At 26.9% G+C, this 20655-nt stretch overlaps 1 protein-coding gene across 6 annotated transcripts in view; it reads left to right on the forward strand.

Annotated features, from left to right (window-relative positions):
- The window catches only part of LOC119607614 (rap1 GTPase-activating protein 1), a 118704-nt gene that overhangs the window by 95296 nt on the left and 2753 nt on the right, over positions 1–20655 (forward strand). The gene's annotated exons all lie outside the window — the stretch shown is intronic.

Raw genomic sequence — 20655 nt, forward strand, 5'->3', positions numbered from 1 at the left:
GCCAAGATTTGCATATTTGTAATTATATACTAGTTTTTTATAGTATTTGCTGTCATTTGAATCAGGTTTTTATTATTGGCTTTAGAGATTGTGACTTTTCTTGTTGAGAGCTTGTTTGTGGCATGTGATTGGCAAGACTAGACGGACAGACGTCTTAAATATGTTGCCAGGATTTTATGTTTTATTGAATTTGCCAAAATTTTGTGACGAAATTTTACGAAATTTTTGAGATTTTCAACTTTCAGTTTCTACTTGAGAAACAAGTTTTGCTTATAAACATCCTTTATTAAGTTTTGTGCCACTTCTTTTTTTTAAATTTCCCTTGGTTGTCATGTACTTTTTTATTCGTATTACAATTTCTATAGTTTTGCTCTTGCTTTATAAATCTTTTTATGTTGTTTTCCTGTGGTTTTTTTATTAAACACCTGCCTTTATGAAATATTATTTTTTATCGATAATATATTAAAAGTCTTTGGGCTTTAGTTCTATTCCTTTTTAGTAGCAGCGACAGCAAAAAACAGCTGTCTTCAATTTATTGGCACATGCTACTTTTAAATTAAACCCCTTTTTTTGTTGAAATTTTGTTTGTTCTTTATACGTACATATATAGTTGGTGTATCAATTTCTTGATAATAAGCATTATTGTATTCGAATATTGTTTCAAAAAACCGGCTGTTAATTAACATTTTTATAGATTTAAATGTCAGCAACAAAAAAACAGGTGTTGAGATCATATGATTTTTTTGTTAGTATAATTTTTTTTGTCAAACACGTTTGAAGGGCTTCTAAATTTATTTATTTAGTAACTGATACTTAAATTAGCAAATTGTTTACAAAATATTTGGTCATTCAATGCTTTTGATCTTCCCTTTCCACTTTGTTAATTTTGCTAATTTATTTTAATAATTTTATTGCACTCTCTTTGTTTCAAGTACTTAAGGGAGTGTTTTTTCTATTTTTGTACTAACTATTAGCCAAGTCATATAATCATTCTTTTTTTTTGTAATTTTATTATTGTTTATTTTGCTTGTAAAGAAGGGGGAGTTGTCTGTCTCATTTTTATAGTGATGACCTAACCCAAAATTTGTGTCTTTGCCAAAGTAATAATCATGATAAATGACTGGGAAAATATGAAAGATGTTCGAATAAAAAGTACCACCGAATAGCAATTGCAATAATGTTAATGTAATGACTTCAAATAATTGTCTGAAATTAAATATAAACTTCATCATGGTCTTCTGGGAGTTTCTAGGGATTAATAAATAATAAAATTTCTATTTAGAAAATAAATTTTGTAAGCTAATCTTTTATATTGTATTTTTAAGTAATTCAAGTGCTTTAAAAGTGCTGTCAAAACAAGAGTTCTATAATTATATTTATAAAAATTGTATTAAAAAGGAATTATTTGCCTTTTTTTAACCTTCTGCCCACAAGCTGCCGAATATTCGGTTATTTTGCAAAAATATTTTAATATTTCTTTATTTCCATTGACGTATATCTTCTAATATCATTTATTACCTACCAGTCTCCAAAGGGAAAACGCCCTGTTTTTATATTATTGATTAGCAAATTAGTTAAATTAATAGTTGTGTTTCTTTTATTTTCTGTTAGGTTGGCATAGGTATAGGTATAATATTAATAAATATTAGAAAAAATTTCTTTTAGTAAATCATATAAAGCCATAAATATAGGAAGGGGTAACAAATTAATGATAGACTAATAATAACACATCATTAAGTTAATTACACAGTAATATCAATAAAAAAACTTTCACCAGGATTACGAAAAGCTAAAAGAACAAATTAGATTTTATATGGCTTTTAAAGGCTGAAAGCTTTTAATTTTTGAAATTTTTCATACCTTGACTTTTATAAACTTTTTTATTTTTGTTAAATATTTTTTTAAAACATGCCAAATATGTATGTATTTCAACCTATTTAACGGTTCAAGTTAAGCTAAAATGTCATAATAGCTTAAACTTTATATGCTTTTGACTTAATGCTTAACAAAGCTTATACTAAAAGTTAACAAGTTTATTAGACTGGTTTTAAGTTTAAAATTTTAATTGAAATTATATGGTTGTTTTCATACAAGTATGTATGTATTTTTGCTTATTTTTTTAAATAGTTTTTGAAAAATACTAATAATAATCCCACTTAAGTGTCTCTCTTTTTTCTCTTTACACACTCTTAAGAATAAGTTTTCCATTTGAAGAGGTTCTTCTAACATGTTTGTTCATATTTTTTTTATATATTTTTGAAAAAAGATAAATTTTTTAAGTGTGTTTAGAACTCTTGAGAACTGTATGAAGATGCATTTATATATGTTTGTATGTATGAAGTAGATGCAATTACAAGTGTTGCTGTTGCTGCTGTTCTTTTCTGCGCAAGGTCTAATTAAACAAACAAATAGTAACAAATATATATATTTAAGTAAGTAAATCTTTTAAACTGCAGCCAAGCATATAACCCAGTTGGAAAGGTCATTTTATAGCTGTAGTATAGCTAACTGGTGTTCTTATTTTTAAAAGAAAACACCACAACAACAACAACACTAACATAATGTTTAGCAAAATGTCATTAAATGTAATATTATGTGTAATTACTTTCATGTTAGCAACTGAACATTGATGACATTTAATATTTGTTTGTGTTAAGAGAAGAATACCCCTTCTAGCAAATATATTAGGTCTGTTCATTTGTTTGTTTACTTAACAAACGTTATATTGACACTGATTTGTCAGAATGTTAGAATTGACATTTGAAAAATGACAAGTGTGTCAGCTGAGCTCAATGTTTAGTCAGGCGGGTGGTTATTTGCTTAATGTTTAATTAAATCCGCTTTTTTTACGGAAAACCAGTTTTTCTTTTGTTTGTAATTAAGTATTTTAAAAATTCTTTTGTTTTATTTGAATGTAGGTTAGTTAGTTCTTTAGTGTCTTATTATTAATTTAAAATCATTTTCCACAAACTAATCTATTTTGTAATATAATTAACTGCCAAATTATATTCAATTTAAACATTCTATTCATATGTTAATTGTTTAGAATTGGCTAATTACTTTTACGTTTTAAACAAAAATTTCATTAATAAATTTTAGTTAAAGTTTTGGCGTTCTCTTAACTCCCTTTTAAAAAATATGTTTATAAAGGTCAAAAGCCTGTCGACTGTCTAACCACTTACTTATTTAAAATTTTAGAATTTGGGTGATCTTTCAAGTCTTTGTTTTTTCTTTATTTAAAAATAAATTCTTTTGTCTCGAAAAAAAAAACTTTAAACATTAAAAACGTGTTCTGTTCTTATTAACTGGGTTTTTTTTCTAAAATAAAATACAAAACAAAAGCACATGATCATTTTAAACTTTAAGATACAGATACACAAGCTCCATTCATTGTTCTTTTTCTAGATTTAAACATTTCATATTAACTTGCGCAATTTTAGTTTAATGTTGCTGTTTGTGGATTTTGTCTGCTTTTTAAGTTCCGTTGTAACTTTTTTGTTTGTTTGTTTGTTTTGTAAGCAAAATTATGAAAAAAACATTTATCTTTTTTTTTTTCTATAAACAAGAAACATGACCTTCAGATAATTTATTATATGAATTTTTTTATTTACAAGATGCTTCTTTGCTTCTGGTAAATTTGATGAGTTTTTCGCGTCTTCTTAAAAAAAAAACAAAAAACAAACACGATAATTGTTATAGAAAACCATAATTATTACAAGTTTGTTTAAGTCATTATCTGCTATATTTATAGATACTCTTGATATTAAATTGTTTAAGAAACCAAAAAACCTTGGTACTTATGACAATGTAAATACAATATAAAAATCATTTTGACAGCTTTCAGACAAAAAAATAAAATAGACAGAATATGTGTTAAATATTTAAGGCCTTAGAAGATAAAACTTAAAGCTAATTTAACATAAGTATCTAACAAAGTTGAATATAATAAAAATAAAGCACCCCAAAAGTATTTTTAATTGTTATTAAAAAATCTTGTTTTTAATGTTTATTTAGGTTGAAAATCCCTTTAACCACAATCTTTCAATATATTTTCAACACTTTATTTTTAAACAACAACTGGAAAATCATAAATCAATACACTTTTTTACATACTACATACGGTGGGACGTGTTTCCAATTGTTGTTTAATAAATTTCCATTTAGTTCTTTTGATTCAACTTTTATGATTTATTTGTTTATTTTAGTTTCAGTTTTTTTTTTGTGTGTTCTTGGCTGCCATATGAAATCAATTAATCACAATTTATTGTAATTGCAAATATTGTATGATTTCTGTTGTATTTATATATACGCATATATTTTTTTATGATTTCCAAATTGAAACCAAGTGTTTTCGATTCTTTTTATGAATAGATATTCATAAACATTACAAATTTGTTTGAAATCTTTGCTAATCAAATATGAATTATGGTAAAAGACCATATTGCTGAACAGCCCCAGATCTTTACACACTTTTGTTTTAAGTGTTTTGGTGCTAAAAAATAAAACGAATGCTTAAATTAGTTTTAAATTTATATTTTAGTGGGGTATTATTAAACATTTAAAAAAATATTTTTGGTATCAGTTTTGAATTGAAGACAACACCCTTTTAAAAATTTCATTAAAACAATTTAAATATGTATTCACCCCTATTCTGCATTTCGATTACGTTTACGCATTCAGTTACGCTACGATCGAAAAAAGGTATTCCAATAAAAAACTGAATCGTAAGAAAAAGAAGAAGCAATTCCATTTCGTTTCAATGCTTTACGAATGTGTTATATTCTGCCTTACGATCGTACCTATGTTTTTGCAAGTTGTTGTTTAGGGGTTGTATGCGCACAAGGTTTACATGGCCACACAGATGGACAGACAGACGGACGGATGGACATATCTAAATCGACTCAGAAAGTGATTCTGAGCCGATTGGACCAATATTTTTGGGTGATACAAACATAAGCACAAACGCATAATACCCTCCGCACAATCGCATAATACTCTCCCCACTATAGTGGTGTATAGTATACTGAACATAATTCTCCTTTGCATTTCGAAATTATAATTCAATAAGTTTAATTACTTTTAAATAAATTTAAATAATTTCTATTATTAACACTTTCTATACACTATTAGAGATTATTGACTTTTAAACTTTACACAGATGAAAAATCAAATCAAATTCCCATTAAAACAACCTTGATTTTATTACCTGTTGGCTTGAGGCTTGAGTTTAACCCCCCGTCTGAATGAATATAAAACATTGTTTGCATAAAAAGTGGTAAAAAAATAATAATAATAATAACTATTATTAAAGATTATTAACATTTTTTGTTAAACTACAATATAAAACATACCATTCAGCAGCCAAAGTAGTAGAGTAGCAATATTGGTAGCAGTTAAACTGGAAAAAAATAACTTTCGCTTTTACATGCAAATTTAAAGCTATTAAAATTAAAATGCATAAAAGAGACATATTTTTTTCCAATTTTAAAAAAATAAATAAATGCAAAATGACATAGAAAATGTTAAAATAATCATATCGAATGAAATCGTTAATTATAAACAAATAACTGCTTAATTAAAATGGCAATTTGTTATGGCTTTGTTGTTGTCTTTTTTTACAATTTAATGAACAATTTGACATTCATTCATCAAAAAATGAAACAAACAAGTAAACAAATTTGTAGTTTTTGTTTTTAGTTTTTTTATTAATACCTCAAGAAACGTTACGCTTTATATTTTTCCAATATAAATAAAATTAAAAAAAATATTTACTAGTTTTAACCTTGAAAAATTAAACTATTAAATTATATGCAAAAATACCTAGTATATTTAAAAAAAAAATTAACAAAAAAATATATATCGAATCAACGAACTTATATGAACAAACAAGTGTGCAAGCTATCGAACTACTAAACGAAAAACTGACAGACAGACACATTTGTCAAGGTAAAAACGCAAATATTTATTTTTTATTTATTTATACACAAATTTTTTGTTAATTATAAATAAAAACAAATATGTTTCTAATTTTATTTACAAATTCATTTTATAAACAATTGAAACTTTAATTTTTATAAAACTAAAAGATTTCTAAGGGGAATTTGATTTTACTATGAAGTGGAGTGGAGCTAACATTTGTTTTATTTTATAGTTTTTTATATTTTATTTTCCTATATTTTTTGATTTGAATATTTAATTGATTTTTTTATGTGTAAAATTTTGCTTCGATTTTTTTTTAAATTTATGGGGCTTTAAACCTGTTAAACTGTTTTTATTTCATCTTCTGGGTAACCTCGTGCTAGTAATTTCCGTATGAAGCGAAAAAATATATACCACTAAAATAGAAAGTAAATCCAATTTAAAAGCAAAAAAAATCTGTATAAAAAAATCCACAAAAAATTGAATATTGAAAAAGAAAGTTGTTTTGGTATTTATTTATTTTATCAATATTGTGTTTTCGATGTGTTGGACGGGCGTTATGAGTTTTTAACAGCTCAATACAAAAGCCAAAGAAGAAAAAAACTAACAACCTGCTGCTAAAATAAGTTTCGCTCCTGTTGACCATCAGCCGCCGCAAGTCATTTCAAAAATTTTGTATACAATTTCGATTTAAAACGTGCCATTGTTAATTAATAATTGACTGCCTAAGTGAATCATTCATAAAAACATTAAAATGCATTAGAGGTTTGTTTTTATTTTTTTCAATAATAATATTGAATAATATGTACATATTTTTTTCTAATATAATAATTATTGATTTTATATGTTTATTTCAAGTCTATAGTGTTTATGGGTTAACGCTTTTTTTTGTGGATCTACTACTTTGTTTGCTACGAATCTAATTTTACGTTCATTGAATTGTAGTTGGTTGGTTCGACGGTCGGTCAGTTGGTGGTAACACGCATTTCTAACGTAAATTGTCTGTCCGTCTGTCTGTTTGACTGTGTGTCTGCTGCATCTGCTGTTAAGTGTTGTGGTTGGCCATACTATTTATTGGTAATTCCATTAGATTTGTTTTATATTTATGCATTTATTTTGTATATATATTTTTTTGTTACTGGATTTCGACATTACAAGTAATTGCATGTTTGGCTGTTTGAATTTTTAATTTTGTTTGAAGTTGTTGGCTGTGGAGTTTATTTTATTTTGTTTTTATTGCTGTGTTTTTTTTTTGTAGTTGTAGTAGCAATTTATTGATTTTACCAGTTAAAAGTGTTATAAATCAAAATCTAACATGCAATATCTCTAAATTATAGACAAACTCAAATGGGGCAAAAATCACCAATACTCTTACATACATAAGCCATATTTTGAATTAAACACCACGACTTGAAAATGAGCTAACAATTGAGTAATATAGAATTTTGTAAAAGCAAAATATGAAATGAAATATTACAAATAACAAACAAAAATTTTAATTTGTTAAAATTTTAATTTTAAGAAATTAAATATCATACTGAAAATTTCATTTCACTTTCATTATTTTATTTTGAAAATGTTTTTTTATATAATTTTATAAATTCTCTTGCAAAATCTAGCACATTTACTTAAGTTGCGGTCTAGTGCTTTTAATAAATTTTATAATAAATTGTCTGTTTTAGTTTTTTTGTTTCAATTTCATTTTACACTTAAAATTTCATTGAGATTACAATTTGAAATATGAACAACAATATTCATTCGTGAAAAATGTTCTACTCTAAGAAATACAAATTCAAAATCATCATTTTATATATAATATAGCAAGAAAAAATACTATTTTTACTGTCATCTGCTATTGTAGACGCTGTAGTCATTGTGTTCGATGACAACACACAACTCTTTGCTCCTCCAACCCTATGTATTTCCTCGAAACAAATTTCTTATTGCGAAATCTAGATGCGTTTAAAGATTCCAAACCAACCAACCAGTCAGTCAGGCAGCCAGCCATTCATACATTAACACCCTACCTCCCAAACAGTTTGAAACTACCTACTCCTTAGTGGAATATGATTGTGTAAATGTATAATATGATGACAGACAAACGATGTAGTCGTTTGAGCGTTCTAAATGTGTTTTTATATATAGAGACAGACAGACAGATACAACGAGAATCAGCCAACCGACCAACCAGTCAGCAGCTAAAGTATGAGCAAATATAAAATTGCACTGGTTCGCGGTGTTCAAATTGAATTTAATGGAAATTTATGCAAAATCATATTTCTTGAGTTGCCTTTTTCTTCCTCGTAATAAAATCTTGACAAATCTTTATAAATGTTAAGAAGTTATTATTAAAAAGCAAAGCAAAATGATAAGTAATAATAAAAATAATAAAAATGTAAATGCTAAAATTTAAGTGAGTCTCTATAAAAAGATGTCCAATGACCCAAATGTTCTTTTTTTATTTAAATTACCTAACGAAACAATAAGAAATAAAATTATAATTTTATTTTTGTTAAATAATATTAATTTTTTACACAAAGTACTTAAATGTTGTAAAAATATTTATGCACAAAAAATTCTTTTGTAATTTATGTTTATGAAGTAATATTTTATTACACATAAACATTTTATTAAAAGTATTAAGTCTTCATTACAATGCATAAATATAATATAATATTCCTGTGAATTATTAATTTTAATAAATGAATGCAAATTGTATCATTGAAACTCTACAACAGAAATTCTATAGTAATTTTTCACAAAAGAAAGGGAAATAAAGGAAGACTTGAACCCTGGCATATCAAACTTAGCTGCAAGTGACAATACAGCTAGAAGAAAGATATAGGGTAATGAGTTAGCATTACCTAGTAATGTATAGAGTACATAAACATTTACATTTAAATTGTTTTTTACATAAATAATTACACACCAAGATTTTGTACATACATATTTCCCTTTGAGCTGTTTTCGAATATTTGAGTACACAGATGTGGTGCGTAGGTATTGGTATTTGTTTATGCCTTTTAACACACTTACAATTAATTTAAACAAAAAACCATTTAACTATGCTTTAAACAATCACATTTTATTTAAATACAGAACTCGTATGTAAATATATGTAGTAGTATGTATCATTAAACAACTCTATCAATTGCAGTCGTAGTGCTGGTGTGTCGTAGTCATTGTGTTAACTGACGTCAATCAGGCTGACTGCCTGCCTGGCTGGTTAGTTGGTTGATTCGTTCGTGGGTCTGGTTTTATTTAATTTCCCAACCAAACAAACTTAAAAACAAAACAGCTCCTCCAAAAACAAAAAATAAAGCAAATAATAATAAAAAAAGAATTGAAACAAATAATAGTACGTACGAACGTACTATTTACAATATTGGTTTAACTTCAGTGGTGCAGTAGCTACCGCTTACCGACCGTATGGTGTAGTTGCTGGCACCATTGTATTTAATTTTTTTATGAGTGTTTGTGACCTCGTTTTAACAGTTTTGTTGTACAGTTTGTATTTTGGTTTTTTTTGGTTCCTTTAGTGCATAATAAAGAACACAAGACACATGTTATAAAATTGATTACAAATATACAATAAACCATTCGCATGAGTTTCAAATTTTACAAAAAATATACACTTCCAAAAAAAAAAAGCGAACGAAAAAATGCAGATGTGGGTGAGCAAAATAAATAGTCATATCTTGTTGTTGTTGTTGGTGGGGGTTTTTTTTTTAACAAATTTACAACATTTTAAATTACACTAGACGAAAAAAATGTACAATAAAATTTGTATTTACTCTGCACAGTGGTATAGGAAAAAAAAAAGAGGGAAATAATTCGGTAACTTCTAAACGGTTAATCCGATTTTAATGAAATTTGGTATGCACAAAGAGGAGGTGTTGTCGAGTTTAGGTTTTGAATTTGGACCTTATAGGCCAACCAGGGGCCCGGCGGGGGGTCCTCAAATTAGGACACCTCGGCTATGTTAAATTTTTAAAACGATCCTATTTCTTCATTTGAGTTCCGATTTAAAAAAAATTTCGTATATAGAATCTCCTCATCGAGCACTATAAAAAATGTCGTCGTAGCAGTAAATTATCTCTTATAGTTTAGGAGATATTCGCATTTGAATATTAAAATTTTAAAATTTTTACCGTCCTTACTTTAGTTTTTTTGATAATAGCAGGTCCAAATATTTCCGATTTTCGCCATTTTTTTTTATTTGCTTAACAACAAGTTTATATACCAAGCAGTGAAAGAATTATGTAAAAATCATGACTGAGTCCAAAGTTATAGGCATTTAAATTTAAAAAATTAAAAAAAGGCGATTTTTTGTCATTTTTTTGGGAAAAAAGTATCTTTTTCTTTTTAAGTTATCTAAAAAGTTTCTAAGAAGATGTATATAGAATTTATACTTTTTGGAAAGCTGACTTTACATAAAATACGATAAATGAAACAAAACCTAAAAATTTTTGATACCGAGGGGACCAGGTCCATCCAAAAAAACCCTATTTTTTATGGAAAATTAAATTTTGAGCAAAAATTCTCAAATCGCATAGTCGATATCAAATTATAGTGACCTGTTTTATATGACCCAATAAGTTCTTAATCATTTTGTAACGGGTTTCGATAACCCCGCCCCTGGTATGGATATAATAGGCAAAAAACCAAAAAATCCCATTTTTGGGATTTTTTAAAACTTTTTTGGGAATTCCGGGATTTCTAATAAGAAAATTCGAAATTTTTATTTAATTTTGGATTTTGAGTAAAAAAATCTACCTAACTGTAAAATTTCATCAAAAAATATTCATAAATAAAATTTTTATTGCAATTTGAAAAATTTGTATCTTCGCAAAAACTGAATAAAAAACATTTTTTAATTTTTTTTAAAAAAAGTATTCCGCGAATTTTTTAATTTTCAAAAATTATATACAGTTTTGAAAAATAGACAAAATTACCTTTCCATTGATATATAACATGCCTACCTAATGTTTTTTAAGTGACAAATTAATTAGGGAAAACTCAACATCTTTTAGAAAATTTGCCTAGCACTATTATTTTCATCCATAAGGTTAACTCTTAAATTTGTTACATATATGGATGAAAATAATAGTGCTAGGTAAATTTTCTAAAAGATGTTGAGTTTTCCTTAATTAATTTGTCACTTAAAAAACATTAGGTAGGCATGTTATATATCAATGGAAAGGTAATTTTGTCTATTTTTCAAAACTGTATATAATTTTTGAAAATTAAAAAATTCGCGGAATACTTTTTTTAAAAAAAATTAAAAAATGTTTTTTATTCAGTTTTTGCGAAGATACAAATTTTTCAAATTGCAATAAAAATTTTATTTATGAATATTTTTTGATGAAATTTTACAGTTAGGTAGATTTTTTTACTCAAAATCCAAAATTAAATAAAAATTTCGAATTTTCTTATTAGAAATCCCGGAATTCCCAAAAAAGTTTTAAAAAATCCCAAAAATGGGATTTTTTGGTTTTTTGCCTATTATATCCATACCAGGGGCGGGGTTATCGAAACCCGTTACAAAATGATTAAGAACTTATTGGGTCATATAAAACAGGTCACTATAATTTGATATCGACTATGCGATTTGAGAATTTTTGCTCAAAATTTAATTTTCCATAAAAAATAGGGTTTTTTTGGATGGACCTGGTCCCCTCGGTATCAAAAATTTTTAGGTTTTGTTTCATTTATCGTATTTTATGTAAAGTCAGCTTTCCAAAAAGTATAAATTCTATATACATCTTCTTAGAAACTTTTTAGATAACTTAAAAAGAAAAAGATACTTTTTTCCCAAAAAAATGACAAAAAATCGCCTTTTTTTAATTTTTTAAATTTAAATGCCTATAACTTTGGACTCAGTCATGATTTTTACATAATTCTTTCACTGCTTGATATATAAACTTGCTGTTAAGCGAATAAAACAAAATGGCGAAAATCGGGAATATTTGGACCTGCTATTATCAAAAAAAACTAAAGTAAGGACGGTAAAAATTTTAAAATTTTAATTTTCAAATGCGAATATCTCCTAAACTATAAGAGATAATTTACTGCTATGACAACATTTTTTATAGTGCTCGATGAGGAGATTCTATATACGAAATTTTTTTAAATCGGAACTCAAATGAAGAAATAGGATCGTTTTATAAATTTAACATAGCCGAGGTGTCCTAATTTGATGACCCCCCGCCGGGCCCCTGGTTGGCCTATAAGGTCCAAATTCAAAACCTAAACTCGACAACACCTCCTCTTTGTGCACACCAAATTTCATTAAAATCGGATTAACCGTTTAGAAGTTACCGAATTATTTCCCTCTTTTTTTTTTCCTATACCACTGTGCTCTGTTTATAAACATTTTACAATCTTTAAGCAAACAAAATTTAAAATTTTTTTTCTTACTGCTAAAGAATTTATAGTGTATAAATAAAATCAGAATATTTTTCTCAAGAATGTCAAGCTTCAGTTAAAAATTCCCAGAGTTAAATTATACAATTTTTATTTCATTATTTTTTTATTATTCTTATTTTTTTTAATACATACATAGTATTGTTAAAACTACTGGAGTTGAAATAAATTATTTAGTCAAGCATTTCCATTACCAGGCAAGCAACAGCGTCATCATAATAATTATCGTGATCAGCATGTATGTATGTAGTACTACTTACCTTTTCTTGTCAGTTTTTTTGACACAACAAATAATTCTGAACAACAAAACACGCATACTTGTTGTATGTCTGTCCTTTAAGATTTTTATAGCTCAAAAGTTGTCCAAGCAAAACCCCCCCCTTGAAAGTAGTAAATAAATAACTATTTGCTCTGACTTTAATTAAAATTATCTTGGTATTTTTTTCCCTGTGTTGTTGTTGGTATTAGTGTTTTTATTTGGTTTAACATGCATTAAATAATTTATTATTTATATGTAGAGAGAAGTGCATTTACATTAAATTTCATTCACATTCAGTCATTCCTATGATTACACTGACATTGGCACCTTTACTGGGTTTCTTAACATAACAACAATATGTACAAATAAATGACTGCATGGCTGGGCGACCGACCTCTCTCTCTCTCTCTCTCTCTGTCTCCCTCCCGTTTACCCGCTTTACCAGTGACTTTAGACTTAAATAAACCAACCATTAAGACTCACGTAATATGATGAAAACAACAATGAAAATAATAAAGAAGTAGAAAAGTTTTAGTTTTTTTTTTCGTTTCGACTCAAAATTGTGTGACGACCAAAAATTCAACAAAAATGTTGTTGTTTATTTTTTAACATCATATCACGTAATCGTAAATTTTTGCTTTTAAACAATGAACTTATTTTGTTTTTTAATCCACAAAAAAGTAGAAAGAAAATAATGTAAAGTTTATAAACTAAACTAAACAAAATCATCATAATCATCATCGCCATCGTCAGCCACATTAACAGCCACACAACCACCAACCAACCCACTGTTTACAAAAATGGGCTGGGTTGTGATTTTGACATTGTATGATGACTTCTCTGCTTGAGCTAACCCATCCATCCAACAAACTAACTAACCAACCAACCCAAACATTATAAATGTAATGAAAATAATTTTGTACCTTTTTTTATACTTTTTATTTTGTCTTTATAAACTCCCGTCTGAAATTTGAGATTTTAAGCTTGGGAAAGTTTATTAAGCTGGGAATGACTATAGAGGGAATAAAAAAGGTTCTCATGTCTTGCAGTGAGCTTGGCATGACCGTCAAGAACAAAAGGAAGTATATTAAAGTTTAGATTCTTAGTGCAATTAAAATCATGATAGAAAATTATGTATTACTCGTACCATTATTGTGTTATTATTATACAAAAATCACTCAAATGGAACACCGAGTGACAAAAGGGTTATGAGACATTAAATCTAAAAAATAAAACGTTACTTAAGAAAAATTCTTATGACATATAGGTAGTATGTATTTGAAATTAATTCCCAGCATTATATTTAAAGTTTATAAAGAGGTTCTGAGTTTATTATGTATTCCATATAAATTAAATAAACTACTGTTGATGAACTATAATTTTTTCAGAAATTTAATTCCATGTTAAAAATTCCCATAAAATAGTAAAAAATGTTATGATAATCACTTTAAATAATTAAAAGAACTAAAATTAAGGGAAACTCGGAATTAAATTTGAAACGTATATATTTCGAAAAAGTTCTTTTAACTCCCCAAATTATTTCTTTCACTGTAACAATTTCATGCAATTTTACTCTTAAATTTAAGCAGCTTAATTGATAAAAAATTTGAAAGCATTTTAGTTTCTTGTTTTGTTTTGTTTTTTTTGCACTACAAAATGAAACACAATTAATAATTAGTCTAGAAAACTTTATTTTGTTATTTTTAATCTACTTTGCTTTACGTTTTGTACTCTTTTTAAAGAAAAAATATTTTGCAGCATTTGCCAAAATAATCTATGTTTATTTATACTCCAAAAGTCTATATGAATAACTTCATTAGGGTATTCAATGTATTCGAAAGAACAGTTTCAACAAATATTATGAAAATATTGATACTAAAGTATAGAATATTGTTGTGTATTTGAAAACATTTAAAATTAAACAAAAACTTCCCTTGTTACCCAATACCATGAATACCCCTATTAATTTAGCTTTAAAGTAGAATCTTTTGCTGGTAAACTAGAATGAATACAAATGATATTAATTCTATAGATAGACCGAAAAAAATGGAGAAAAAACCAAAAACAATGTATAAATATTGACTAGTTGTTATTTGGCAGAGCATGTGTTTGTGTATTTGTGTTACAAATTTGCTGGCTTTTGGTTAAAGATTTTTGAGTTCTTTTTTGTTTTTGTTTCAGCGTAAGTGTGTTTATGGCTTGTATATTTGCCGCCACGTATTTTTGGTTTTGTCTGAAACGAATAATCTTGACATCAACAAAATTTTGTTAAATTTTTTTCTTCGGTGTGCTGTGACTGTTGTTTAGCTAGTTGTAATTGGTTGGTTTGTTGCTGTTAGTCAGTCTGTCGTTTTGTCATTATGCTGCTAATGTTTTTGAAGTTCTATATTTGCTATAACTTCCTAGTTTTGTTGTTTTTTTTCTTCTCCGTCGTCATCGTCGTCTGTCTATCTATGTTGATTCTTTTTATTTTTCGTTTATTTTATCTTTTTTTTTATATATCATTTCAAGAGGGGACTGTTTAACAAAAATTTCTTAACAGTTTGTTGTAGGTAATACTCGACTCCTGTATATTTCAATTCTATCAAATGTCATTGACTTGAGCTCTAAAAGATCCACCAAACACTGCCTCGCTATCTGTTTATTTTTTTAATTTTTTTCGTATTTTACTGCAGTAGTAGTATTTCAGCATTAAGATATCAAGACAGTATTTTGTATACAAACCAAAATTCATACTGTGTTATAAAAATAAATACCAAGAAGTTTTTCCTTCTAATTTTTACGTAAAAATAGATGAGATTTTGGTGAGTGTGTGTGTGTGGAGATCAGTTGGGATAAAAGTGGATTTAGTTTGAGGAAAATACATTCATTGCTTGTTTGTTAATTAAGCTAAATTGTAATGTAATGTAATAAAATAAGGTATTTTTGGGATTATTAAACAAAATTGCTTCCCTATACTTAATATAGATAAAGTTTAGCTGTTTAATAGTGTTACCTAGTGTATTGTTAGAAATAATTGGGCAATAAACAAATGTTTGTGTTTTTAAAGATGCAATTAACTAATAAAACAAGTGTTTTTTCTTTCTAATTTAAGTAACAGTGACAAACATTTTAATTTATTTTTTATTAGTTTGTATGAAGGCATGTGTCTAAAACTCACAGCAGTTTATTAATTAAACATTAAAAGAGGTGTTAAATAATTTTTTTACTTTAAAAGTAAAATTACTAATAAGGCAGCTAATTTGGCAACCAGGCAAATAGTATTTTTTTATTGGGAATTTCGTCACCTTCTTGTTGTTGTGTTAATACCTCAAAGCTAAGTAAGTCACTCACTCAAGCGTTTGTTTGTATAAAACTACAAAATTCTTATAAAAAGTAAAAAAACCAACCTCAGCCAGCGATTAGTCACTATTTAGTCACTTGCTGCTGCCGCTTATTAATGGCAAAATGTTAAAATCGTTTGAAAACAGTGTTACGGGGGGTAATCAACAGCAATTACCAAATTTGTAAAGTTGTTAATAAAAAAGTAAATGTTGTCTTTTTAATTCTCTGGTTAAACAAGTTAATAACACTACATTTAGCATTTTTTTTTATAATTTTAGATCGTTTTTATTTATAATTTGCAAAAATAAAAAAACATTTTATAATTCTAATGCTTAGCTGAACTTGCAAAAAATTGGGGGTGTTAAAGATTTATATATGGAAGGTTTTTAAAACGATTTTGAATTTTTATTAGCAAATCGAAGGAAAGTGAATTATAAAAATTAATCAACATGACCTAATTTGTGTACTGCTTATATAAATTAAAACGTGGTTTTTCGTAAATATTTAAAATTATTAATTGAAAAATACTGGGTGTTAAGAAAAGGAAACTAATTAATAATAATTCTAAAGTGTTCAGTGTAGTAAAGTTTTCAATGCTTGAAATTTAAAATTTTAATTATTATTTTCCATAAATTATTGTAATATTTTTCTATTGAATTTTCTTTTAACACTAAATCGTAAAAATATATTTTCGTCTGGAAATGAATGTCAATGTTCTGCAGAATATTCAAATAAATGCAAATACATAAATATGAAATGGATTTAAAAAACAGATACTGGCCTAAAAAGAGTTACCTAAAAGCCTAACTATTATTTTTTTATTCGAAAAATTAAAATTATTTTATATAAAATATTTCAAACTTGATTTTATGGAGAAAAGTGGATTTACTTTTTCAAACAAAAATTAATAAAAATTCTAGTAAAAAAATAAAAAGTGTCAATTGGCAACTCTTTTCAACTTTGCCAACATTTAGTAACTTAAACATGAATAATATTTACATCTGAGATTGTTTTATTCTTTTTTGTTCGTTTTGTAATATTTTTTGATTTATGTACATTTACATGAAAAACTTTTTCTCTATTTTTGTTTTACATGTGCAAAATTTAACCCTTGTTTGTATTATTTTTGCACACAAAAATGGAAATGAGGATTATTTACATGTATGAATGTGCCAAAGTTGGTGCTTTTGGTTGGTGTTTGTCTGTAGGAAGCCTCAAGATATTATTTACCTTTTACCCACACCTGTCGAAAATTCTTGAAAAACATCATGAACAGGAACATAGAATATACAATATTGTACAATGTAGATGAAACAGATACAAAATGCATACAAAACTTTTTCTAGAACACGATGATGATGATTTTTAATTGTAGTAACAGTTTTTTTTTTGGTTAGGAAGACAATCTTTCTCTTAAAGATGTGTAATTTTGTACAATGTATGTTTTGACAATATTTTGTCATGGTTTAGTTACAACAATACAAAAACGTTTTGTTAAATATGCTATAAAAATTTGTTTCTATGTATTTTATGTTTTTGAAAACATAAAATAAGGCTGATGATTATTTGTTAACAATAAAATAAACTGGTTCTTAGCAATAAGTACTCTAATTGGGTTTTGATTTCAGTAAAATTTCACTTTTTCATTTTGACACATTTACTAAAACATTTATATTGTTAGAAAACAAATTTTTGTTTTTTCAAATATAAGAAAGTTTATTTGAAACAGTCACAGTTAAAGTTTCTTTATATTTCATAATTTTCATTTCTTCAACATCTGATAACTAAATTTAATTAAATTTATTACTTATATTTAAGGACTATTTTTTGAGGGTCAATATTTCCTGCAACATTTAATCTTATTATCTAAGGGCTTTACAAAATGACGGGCAATATTTTCTAATAAAACTTTGAAGGGAAATTCTTAAAAAGAAATTAATTTGTCTGTAATTTAAGTTTGATTAACCAAAAACAAATTCTAGCACTATGGCATACAGAAACAAAGAAAAATATCCCCTTGTTTTCGTATTTAATTTGTGATGAGTCATGAAACAGTAAACCAGTAGACAGTAAAGAAATTAACTTCCTTTTTTTGTCACTTTCTCTTTTGGTCGTTGTTGTTTTACAGTCTGACTGCTATCATTTATCACAGTCTATTTATAGGGCTTAACAATTTTTTTTTGTTTATTTGACTTTTAACAGGGGGGGCTAAGAACTTTATGTCCTTTTGTCATCTTTAATACGTTAGGACAGTATTGATATTAAATGCTTGGTGGTGTTACCAACAACACAAATTTGAATTTAATTTTATCCGCCACCCCTGTCTACATATTGAAATTAAACAAATTGGTTTTAATTTTATTGGAAATTCCTGACTTTGAAAATTAGAGACTTTAACACATTTTGACAAATTTCACGTTATTGTTGTATATTTTTATTATAGATGATTGAGAAATTTAAATAAATTTAAAATAATGATTTTTATAGCTGTTAAAAACCTTAAATTTCATGCTTTTAAGTTTGTCAGTTTTTTTTAAATACATTTTGAAAGTAACGACAAATAACGTTATAAAGGTGTTTAAAAGCACCAACATGTTTGGTTAAATGTTTAATTTATGAAAAAACGTGTATCTTTAAAAAAATACTCATAAAATACAAAATATTTTGAAAATTCAAATTATTTTATTAAACTCTTGATCTACATAGTTGGTGTGTTTTTTTATTTTATGTGCATTAATACATACACACGTACATATGTATGTAGTAAAGAAATCAAATTGAATTTAATTTAAATTAATGTTGTTTATTTCTTTATAATGATGCTTAGAAGCATCTACTAAAACTTTTTATTAAATAATAAAAAAATCTGCATTATATGAGTATTTGTTAAAATTTCTAAGATTGAATGCAAAATTAATGATGTTTTTCATTTCCATTCAATTCCTCTCTTTCTCTGCATACTTTGAAATAGGCTGGTTGTTGTCTGAACAGCAACAAAAAAAAAACTAATAAAAAAAATTACATTTTTTATGAATTCAAAACTTGGCCGTCTACTGGCAACACAAAGAACTAATAAAATGCAAAAAAAGAAAACTCAAACATTTTTGTAGTTTTTGGCATAGAAACAAAATTGAAAAAAGTAACCCAATAAACAGAAATCGAGATGAAATTACTATTAAATATAAATATTAAAGGTGAAATTCATAATTTAGTACATTTTGCTATAAACATGTTTGGTATACAAATTACTTCCATTTATCAGTTTATTAATAAAGAATGCAACGCAATAGAGGTTTATAATAATTTAAACAAATGATTTCATGCATAAACAACAACAACAACTTAATTTGCATTTGCGTCTTGTTTTTTTTTTATCTCATTGTATTTATGGTAGGAGTATTTGGCATCTCTTAGTCAGTCACCTGAAATACTTAAAAGTGGCACAATTTGAAGCAGAAACAAACTGTTGACAATTTAATTTCAAATCGACACCATTTAGTCTAACAAATTTAAATGTTTAAACATCAATTAGTAGCAAAGTATTTCATAGGTAGAAATATTTCATTGCGAATGTTGAAACTTGAAATTTGAATACAAAGGCGAAGAAATCAAATTGTTTACATTTAAAGTTGATTGTGAGCAGAAATACAGAACTGTTTGCGGATTTTGTTTTAGTCTCATTAAAGTGTGACAAATTGTATAGATTTTGCAAAAAAAAAAAAGAAACAAATTGAAAAACTAAAAATTTAAATGAATGGTAAATGTTTACATTTTCAAAACTCTACATTCACTTCAAACACATTTGTAACCATTTGAATTTAATTTGAACACACAAATAAAAAGCTAAATACATTTTTGCTCTATAAGCAGAAAATAGCAAAAAAAAAAAAAAAAACTAAAGCCAACAATGAAAATCATGAAAGAATGGTTCATCAACTTGTACTATGCAGAAGAGAATGTGGTGGAAGGAGTTATTATTGTTATCGTTGAAATTGTTAAACGTTTCCACAAAATTCATTTTGTCTTTATCTCCCTTTCCCCTCTTCACTCGGCAGTAATTTAAGGTGAAATTGTTTTATTTTTTAAAGCCATCCATCCATCCATCTATCTATCCACCCACATTTGTAGTGTTTGTGTATTTATAGGATTGTTGCAACTAAGGTTCTCTTTGCCAAGTAGGTGCCATGCTGCATATCCAAGTTTGCATATAAATATGGTCTCGTACATGTATAATTTAAGTTCCGTATTTGCATGTTTAGTGCAGTGGGTTTGCTATTTTCAACGTTCAGCATTCAGTCAGTCACTCTGCTAGTGCTAGTGATGGTTACGTGACAAATGCTTCTAGTGTCTACTATGAAATTGTAGCAATTGTTGTCGATATACTAGTCACTAGAACAGCACTCTCTGTTGTGATTGTACACACTTTGTGTGTTAGAAAATGTTTGCAGTTTATTTAATTGCATTTAATTTGTTGTTGTTGATGTTGATGCCAAAAAGATTGACTCGGTGCACGTACGTTATTGTACACAACATGGCCAAATAGGTAGAGAGGAGTTAGTGGTAGTAGTTGGTTTTCATTTTCCATTTTTCTTCTTTTTTTTTTTTTTGCTGGAATTTAACACGAAAATTGCAAACAAGCATGACGTTAAAACTCAGGCACATAATCTGACAGCCACAAATAGACAGGCACAAAAACGGCCGATACGTTCACATGTATCTATAGTGTT

The sequence above is a fragment of the Lucilia sericata genome, unplaced genomic scaffold (genome assembly GCF_015586225.1).
Source record: "Lucilia sericata isolate MDLA Ls3-8-SP2 unplaced genomic scaffold, ASM1558622v1 Contig000019F_arrow, whole genome shotgun sequence".
Classification (NCBI taxonomy): Eukaryota; Metazoa; Arthropoda; class Insecta; order Diptera; family Calliphoridae; genus Lucilia; species Lucilia sericata.